Source organism: Bidens hawaiensis, unplaced genomic scaffold, assembly GCF_021521415.1.
Source record: "Bidens hawaiensis isolate Kalapana, Puna unplaced genomic scaffold, B.hawaiensis_p1.1 tig00032372_1, whole genome shotgun sequence".
NCBI classification, from domain to species: Eukaryota; Viridiplantae; Streptophyta; class Magnoliopsida; order Asterales; family Asteraceae; genus Bidens; species Bidens hawaiensis.
In genome coordinates this window covers 196625-205171 of record NW_027495502.1, presented here as the reverse complement: position 1 = coordinate 205171, position 8547 = coordinate 196625, and the positions used below count along the sequence as shown (strand labels likewise).

Here is an 8547-nt window from a genome sequence, read left to right as displayed (position 1 = left end):
TTGTTGTTGAAGTTGTTGTTGAAGTTGTTGTTGTTGGGTCTCTGCTGATATTGAGTCTGTTGTTGGGTCTCTGCTGATATTGAGTCTGTTGTTGATATTGAGGCTGCTGATTTCTTGGTTGGTTTTTAAATTGGTTCACTTGGAAATTTCTTGGCATGTTACATTCTCTTGCAAAATGACCAGGCTGTTGGCAGTTGTAGCAGATGACTTTTGACTTGTCAAAACCAATTCTTTCATTTGGTCCTGATAGGAGTGACCTACCAGTCCTGTTGTAAAGCCTCTTGCTTCTAAGAGCCAACATGGCTGCTTGCCACTTCAAATCCATGTCCTCCAAATCATCAGCATCTATCTGCTCAAGATCATCTTGTACTACACTTGTGTGAATTAGATTCTTTGCAACAAATGCATTATATGACTCAGTGAACATTGAAAGCAAGGCTTGAGTATCATTGCCTTGACCATTTCCACCACTAGTGTGAGGAACATTCCCACTTGCCATAGAGGCAGAATCAGTGTCATCAATCAGCTGCACATTGAATCTTTGCTGGTTTCCTTGATTGCTAACACCAACAAATGATTTTGGAGTATCAGAATTAAGTTCAACAGGTTCTTCAATGATAGGAATCTGCTGTTGATTCTTGGTAGTCAAATTACCCATAGGTGCAATTAATGCGTTTGAAACATTGAAGCAGGGTCTTTCCTCCTTAATCATTTCATTCTCTATCATCTCTATTTCTGCAGCTTGAAGAAAGCACACTACATCATCCACTTTTAGCTCATTGAAGTTGTGCTTTGTAAGGATGAATGTGCAGGCAGTATACCATTCCTTTGGCATAGAGTTGAGCAGCTTGGTATTGAGGTCAAAGTCAGTCATGACATAATCTGTGGTTCTGAGATCATTCACAATTCCCAGAAACCTCTCCAGAATTGATTTCAACCTTTCTCCTTCTTTATACTTGAATATTTCTAGCTGCTGCTTCAATCTCTGCTTCTTGATGTTTTTGAGTTCAACAATTCCCTCAAACATTTCAAGTATTGCATCATACATTGCCTTGGCATTGGGATGATGTGCAACCTTCGTAAGTATTTCCCAAGACAGACCTAGCTTCAACATAGCTAAAGCCTTGTCATCTACCTTTCTCATCCTTTCTCTTACAGCAGCAGTTGCTGCCTGATTTGCACCTTCTGCAACTTCCCCTTGTGGACCATTCTTGAAACGGCTTCTTCAAACAAGACATTCCATTTAGTGAAATTTTCCTATCCAGACAGTCTAGGAATCTTGTTAGTAGAGACTTCTTGTTCCTCGTAACCAGACATTTTGAGAAATCAAAAGTAGTTTCTTTGTAAAAAACATAGTTCAAAATAATAAAATCTGAAAACCGATTGTTCAGATCTGAGGTGTCTGATGCGATAAGAGCAAGATTTATATATAAAGATTAAAACTTTGATTAAAATAAGGAAGAGAAAACACCAAATGATTGTATATCTGGAAGAAAAATGAAGAACATAGCTGCTGACGTCACGTTTCAATGTAACAGTGGTCTGCTGACATCATTCTTCTTCAAATCTTCAATCAGCAACAATCTTTCCAAAATAGCAGCAACAAACGCTGATACCACTTGTCTGGTCCTTTGATTTCAGCTGGATCTTACTTAATCTTGTCATAACTCACACAAATAAATGTGTCGACAAGAGAGTTAATGACGGGTTGCTATATTTAGAAAGACGACTGTTTGTTAAAGGCGGAATCAATAACAAACATACGGTTGCAAAATCAGTATTCAAAGGTAACCAACAAGAACAAGATTCACTCAAAAGATTTTCATTTATATAATATCAATCATACAAAGTGGATAATCGATTTAGGGTTTCTTGAAGGTTTATCCGTACTAAGACAGCCATCACACACACAATATTCTATTCTTAATAAATGTGTCTGTCTGCCTTGTCCGTCTTGTCCCCTGGCGGCGTGCCCTAAAACATTCTATTTATAGGCCTGCCACCCTAGGACAGCTGTCATTCCTTCTAGAAACCCCAAACGTACATACATATTCAAATTACATAATCAGAAAATAGTCTAAGTGTAAAACAAGTCTTCCGGGTAGGCTTTGCATCAAACTTCACATTCCGAGTACGTTGTGTACTCTGCCATCCTTCAGGACTTGGTAACATAGAAGTGTGCTCGGAATCAGTTTCCGGTAGACTTTACTTGAAGAGTATTTTACCAAGTAAAATACTCACCGGGTAGACTTCAGTCTTCTTGACTTTGCCAGACGTTGCCCGACAAACCCTTACGAGCAACCTCGTTCTTCAATGGTCCATTTCAACTCTTTGCTATAAAATAACTTATTAGCAAAGTGTACTCGGGAGTACAGTTTCTTGCTTGAGTTGAACCTTGCCCGATATTACTTAGAGATATTCCTTTAGATCATCAAGCTTGTTCGGACCACCATTATTAATGAATACATTGCCCGGTCTTCCAATTACTTGGCTTCATGGACTCGGTTAGCCAAAAGCTTACTCGGGAGAGAACCTTACTTGGCTATGAAGAACAGACTTGCTTGATAAGGTGAACCTTGCCCGGAAATGCACTAATTTGCAAACCTTACTCGGATATCCACTAAATAAGACTTCTTGAAGATAACCTTGCCCGATAGACAAAATATCGTACCCGGCTAAGTAAAAGCTTGCTCGGATGTCTAAGGTATGCCCGGATCCATACTTAGCGAATTCTGAGGAGGTTGAGAAGATTCCAATCTTCCATGTACTTCATCTTGGTCAAATTTTTGACTCAACAATCTCCCCCTTAGATCAATTGTTTGACTCAACATTTTTATTTTTAATGTTTTCGAGCAACTAATTTTTAGTTTTTATATTTGTATTTTTAGCTAACTTATTACAATTATTTTCTTTTTATTTTTTCTTCAATCAAGCATGTTAGCTACAACTTAAACAATCATCTAAATAAACTCTTAAATGAGATAAATCTAAACAGAGGTTCAAACTAAACGGTCTCAATATCAAAGACAAACAAATGTAAGAATGTCAAATAATGTCGACTTACTAGCTGTCATAATATTAACTACAAATTAAAATAAAAAAAATCAAATAAAATTCACTCACTTAGACATCTATTCTTTTAGGATTGAGTGACATGTTGACCAATTATGATCACGTTCTCCACAAATTCCACAATGATTACCACTTTTTCCTTCTACAAAGAATGTATTCACAACTGTAAATTAAGACATTGTGTTTAAATAGTCATTCAGAAGCACTACTACTATTGCATTAATTTGATCTATTATGTTCAAAAGGTGACATGATAAACATCAAAGAATATAATTATTACGAGAATCAAACAAAATATAAAAGAATATAAATCTTAAAATTTTAAAGATATAAAATACAAAAATCAAAGTAAATATTATAATAATAAATAAAAAGAAGCAACATCAGAGTGAACAAAAACAAATAAAAAAATATACAAAACAAAATAATCAAACCCACATACATGCTATTTGTCCTATTAAACAAATTGGGACATTCGGACCAGTGGAAGAATGAACTTGCTATATGAGAAAATTTATGAAAAAAACCAAATCAAATCAAATCATGTATGTAAAAACAAACATGAAATCATTGAAAAGGGTGAAGTTTAATGAATATCAAACTTGGGCTTTTTGATCGAAGAACTGAGAATGTGAGCCACAAAGAATTAAATAAAAAAAAAGAGAGAAATAAAAAAAATCTTATTTTAATAAATATTTTTTTCTCTCCACCCATTTTGATAAAAAAAACTCAAAATCGTGATCCATACATAATTCCCTTCACACGTGTCACTTGACCACACACGATTACTCCGCCCCCCACAACTGTTTTCATGGATCTCAGCATCCCTTAACCGTCAGATCAACTAACATCCCACACACTCTCCAAATCCAACGGTCCAAACACCATCGCCTAATTTAAAACACCTTCACGCAACATTCCGGCCAATCAAATGGCGGTCATGAACGGCGGTGCGGACAAACCACACGGCGGCGTAATATTAACCGAACAAACCTCTAGTCCTAGATCCAAAGTGACGACTGAATCAGGTGAAGAACATGTAACACTGTACGGCGCGTCCGTACGCCTGATCGAATCGGTTTTGGATCAGAATTCAAGTGATCCGGTGGCTACACGGATTAGGAAATCGGTTGTTGAGGCGGTTCCGGTGTTTCGTAAGGCTGCTGTGAATACTCGGCGTGATGTTATTGAGTAGAGTAGTGGTAGTCCTGTTCGCGGTTTACTGGTTGTTTCTGTGAGTGTTTGTTTGATTTGGATTGGAATACGAGTTCATAATAATAATAATAATGAGTATTGATTTGTGTTTTTGTTGTTTTCTTAATTGTTCGTACGGTTGGAATTAGTATCTGGATTCATTAATGATGATCTTATTAGATAGATTTTGAAACGTATATGACGTTTTAATTTCGGTTGAATTTGATTTTTGAATTCACTGATTCAGTCTAACTCTTGATGAGTGGTGGTCTCTTTGATGTCTATTAGGCCTGTGAACGAACCGAACGTTTCGTTAACTGTTTGGCAGGAAGTTCGTTTATTTACTTAAACGAAAGAACATGAACACGTGTTTCGTTTGTTTATTTATGTCAGTTTATTTTTGTTCGTTTACATATTAATAGAAAATAATTAACTATTATCTGGATGAGTCACCTTGGTTTTATGCTTGTTCGTTTGTGTTCATTTAAGTGTGTCATTTATGTTCGTTTATCTTTGTTCATTTATGTTCGTGAACTGTTCGATTAAATTTTAAACGAGCGAACACAAACATGATCATTTTTTAAATGAACGAACATGAACACACGCATTTGTCTGATTAAGTGTTCGTGTTCGTTTAAAGTTAAATGAACAAACACAAACATGCGGTTCGTTTATAGGCCTAATGTCTTTCATGTAGCTAGTAGTATATTCATTGGAAAGATATCATAGATGGTTAGAGTTGAGGATTGGATTGATATTGGAAGTGAACCAAAGAAGAAACAACGTTAAAACTATTCGATTGATGATTAAGTAAACGGATGCAGTAGCTATGTGACATATTAAGCCCTATTTATAGATATAAAATGCAGTAATGCACTGATAATTGATCAGATAGCATTAGTTATTCATAGGTGTAGAATGCACTGGTAATTAAAAGTATCAGTGTCACTTTTAACTGTTTCATTTTAATTTCTTGAATGTTTATGAAATTTATCTAATTTATGATTACTTTTGATGAAAACTTGTGCAGGCAGGAATAGTGACTCTATTAGCTCTAACAGGAATGTTGGTGTTTACAGCGGTGTTTGTTGCAGCAACTGTGAATGCAATTGTGATCTCTCTTCTCATCTCTTTGGCAGCAGTTGGTGGCTTCGTGGCTATTTTCTTTGCTTGTATGACAGCAATGTACCTTGGCGTGCTGTTCGTCACTGCATTTGTTACGTTCACAGTAACTGTCTCATCGATCATCGCGGCTTTAATCGCTGCAGGTATATATAATCATTTTACTTCTGTTTCCATTATTCTACACAACCAATTTTAGGTTGCACACTGCAAGGACCGCATAACTAACTGTATATATTGCTTTAGTTGTGAGATACATAATACGGTTGTATAGCTGCATAACCGACACGCTTTCCCTCTCCCACTATATTATGCTAGCACTATGTACAAGTGTTTATGCAGTTTTCTACTTAAAATTAGTTTTGTATTGAGTGCACCCCTATAAGGATACTAAAAGGAAACTTATTAAAATTTGATGAAAATGTGTTTATATGCATGAGTAAGTCCCTTGCATATTACAAAAGTTCAGTTTTATAAGTTAAGCTTGAAAAAACGAAAAAATGTTATGGACTTTATAACTTATAAGCTACTAACTTTTTGTCACTAAATATTAAATATTATTACAAAAGGGGGGTAACTTTACATAATCGTAACCAAGTTTCTCAAGTGTTCCACTAAAGTCACAGAATTTTTTTTACTCTTTAAAGTCACAACTTTCATAAGTGTTTCAGTCCTATATAAGATTTTTATAAACGTTTAAATTAAGTGAGGCAAATGAAACATAAATGAATGGTGGTCACTATTTAGTGATAACTTTTCTTTTCCAATCTGACTTAAATTTTACGATTATGAAACTTGGTTATTTTATAGCAATTTTTTGTTCAATGTTTACTTCAAGTTAATTGGAATTGGCTCACTTGGTTTATTAAAAAAGTTAATTGCAAATTAGTTCTCACTGTTTTCATATTAAGAATGATTTGTATTTGATCTTGAAACTAGGATTGTAACACCTAACGAAAGTAGTGCTTTAGAGGGACAAAAAGAACTGTGTTGACTTTAGTGGTACGGTTAGGAAACTTGGTTACCCTTACAAAAATTATATTATTGAGATATTTGTCTGTTTTTCAATGAAATAATATGGAAGCTGTAAGTATATAAATTCATTTCGAAACATTCAACTTGTTCCGTTTTTGTTATATTATATATTTATTTATTTTGTTTTTGTAATTTTAACTCTCCGGCCGCTTGCAACTAGAGATAAACTAACAGATGCTATATTGTTAGATTAAATAGTTTGAACCTTTAACCTACTTGTAACAATATGATGTTTTGTGCTGAACTTATATTTATGGATCAGGATGGATTGGATTCTTCTGGATGGCTTGGTTGGGAGCAACGAAAAGTGCCAAATATGTGAAGCGCATAACGGATGCAGCTAATGCTTCTGGTCAGCTAAACACGTAACCTATAAATATTTATTTAATACGTACTAGTTATTTTTATGGGAGTTGAATAAACAAACGCAGATTCCATTTATCTATAGCTTTTTTCTATACATGATACTGGTTTTGATGTAGTTTCATCTTCAACACATGCACACACATTCTAAACTTATATGGTTTTAACATACATGACTTTATAAAAATCACGTTTGTGTGCGTGTTTGCGGAAAAAATGTACTCATCTGGCAATGATAAGAAACTAAAACAATTTTGGAAGTATAGGTTTAACAAAAATTTCGTTAAAAAATGTTGAGATTTACTGTACTAAAAAAGTTTGTGGTGGGTTTTAGGAAACAATATTATTTGAATTTTGAAGCATGGGATTCATAAGAAACACGTAATATCCCTCTATACATGTTAACGCTAGAAAATATTAAAGAGTTCTAGCATTGAAGAATTGGAGAATTGCTATCTCGAATATTATAGTCATTCAAACTTTTCATGAAGAAAAATATATGGTTTGCTTTTAAATATATAAATGTGTTTTCTTTGTTTATATTATAGAGAGAGAGAGAGAGAGAGAGAGTAGGGATGAACATTTGATAATGAGTGTCACTATCATGATTGATAAGTACATATAGATAAGGTACGATATGGGATTAAGTACTTACTTTTCTTGAAATTTGATACTGTACATATCATATAGACATATATGAACATTTTGTAACGAGTAAAGGTATCGTAGTGGTATCATACCGATAGATTCGGTGTGGCATTTGGTATCTACTTTTCTTAAAATTCGGTATTGACACGTTACACTATCCTCGAATATATGCACTAAGCAACTATCGTATGAAAATAGTTATAAAACTGTGTTCCACCAACCAAACCAAAGAAAATATCGGCTCCCTCTACTAGTGGCATCTTAACACGTTAAATGTAAAATAGACAGTAAGACAACTAAGATATTTTTTGTTATCATTGTTGACTTTCTTGATTAATGAAATGGACTTTGAAAAGGGTAAAAGACTTCATTTAAAAAAAGGTCTGTTTATATCAATAAACATGAAACCAGATATCAGTTTTGGTTTCTATAAGACTCTGTTGTTATTGAAGTTGGGCTTCGAATTCATTCAATAATTTTGTGTCATGCAATGCTGACTGAACACTCGCTGAAGCCGCTTGAGCTTGTTGTGGTTCAGGCGAGCGGTGACTTCAACAAATTATCTTATTTATTTATTTAATTAACTTTTCTTTTAAATTTGGAAACTAATAACTAATATTACATTAAAATAAATATTAAGAAATAATAATACTAGTCTAGTACACGATCATCGGGACGTCTAGCCTACAAATGCTCGACCAACTCATGACGGAGGTTTCTGTGGACCTCGCGGTTCTTGAGATACAAGACGTTTTGAAGTTTCCAATCATCAGTGATTGTTAATTCGGGTCGTGAGACACCACCTTGATAGTTTTGACAAAATAACCATACTTTAGTCCTCAAGAACCATGTTATGTAGAATTATACAAGTGTAGATGACATCTATTATTTTCTCCCTTGACCAAAACTGTAATGGCCTCGAAATCAAATGAATTTTTTCTTTAGAAACTTCAAACGCCCTTTCAATATCTTTATGTGCCGATTCTTGCTTTTTCTTAAAGTATATCCATTTGTCTTCATTTGAAGATGCATAAGCTTGAATAAGCGTCGGCCATTCGTTGTAAATCTCATCTACCATGTAGTAGCCATGCTTGAATTGAACCTCGTTCACAT

The 8547-nt window shown here is 34.5% G+C and overlaps 1 long non-coding RNA gene across 1 annotated transcript; it reads left to right on the top strand.

Moving 5' to 3' along the window:
* Window positions 1-3822: 3822 nt before the first annotated feature.
* On the top strand, window positions 3823-6786 carry LOC143583371 (uncharacterized). The gene is made up of 3 exons (XR_013144158.1): window positions 3823-4306; window positions 5297-5534; window positions 6686-6786. It is a non-coding gene; the product is annotated as an uncharacterized LOC143583371 (long non-coding RNA).
* The last annotated feature ends 1761 nt before the right edge of the window (window positions 6787-8547 follow it).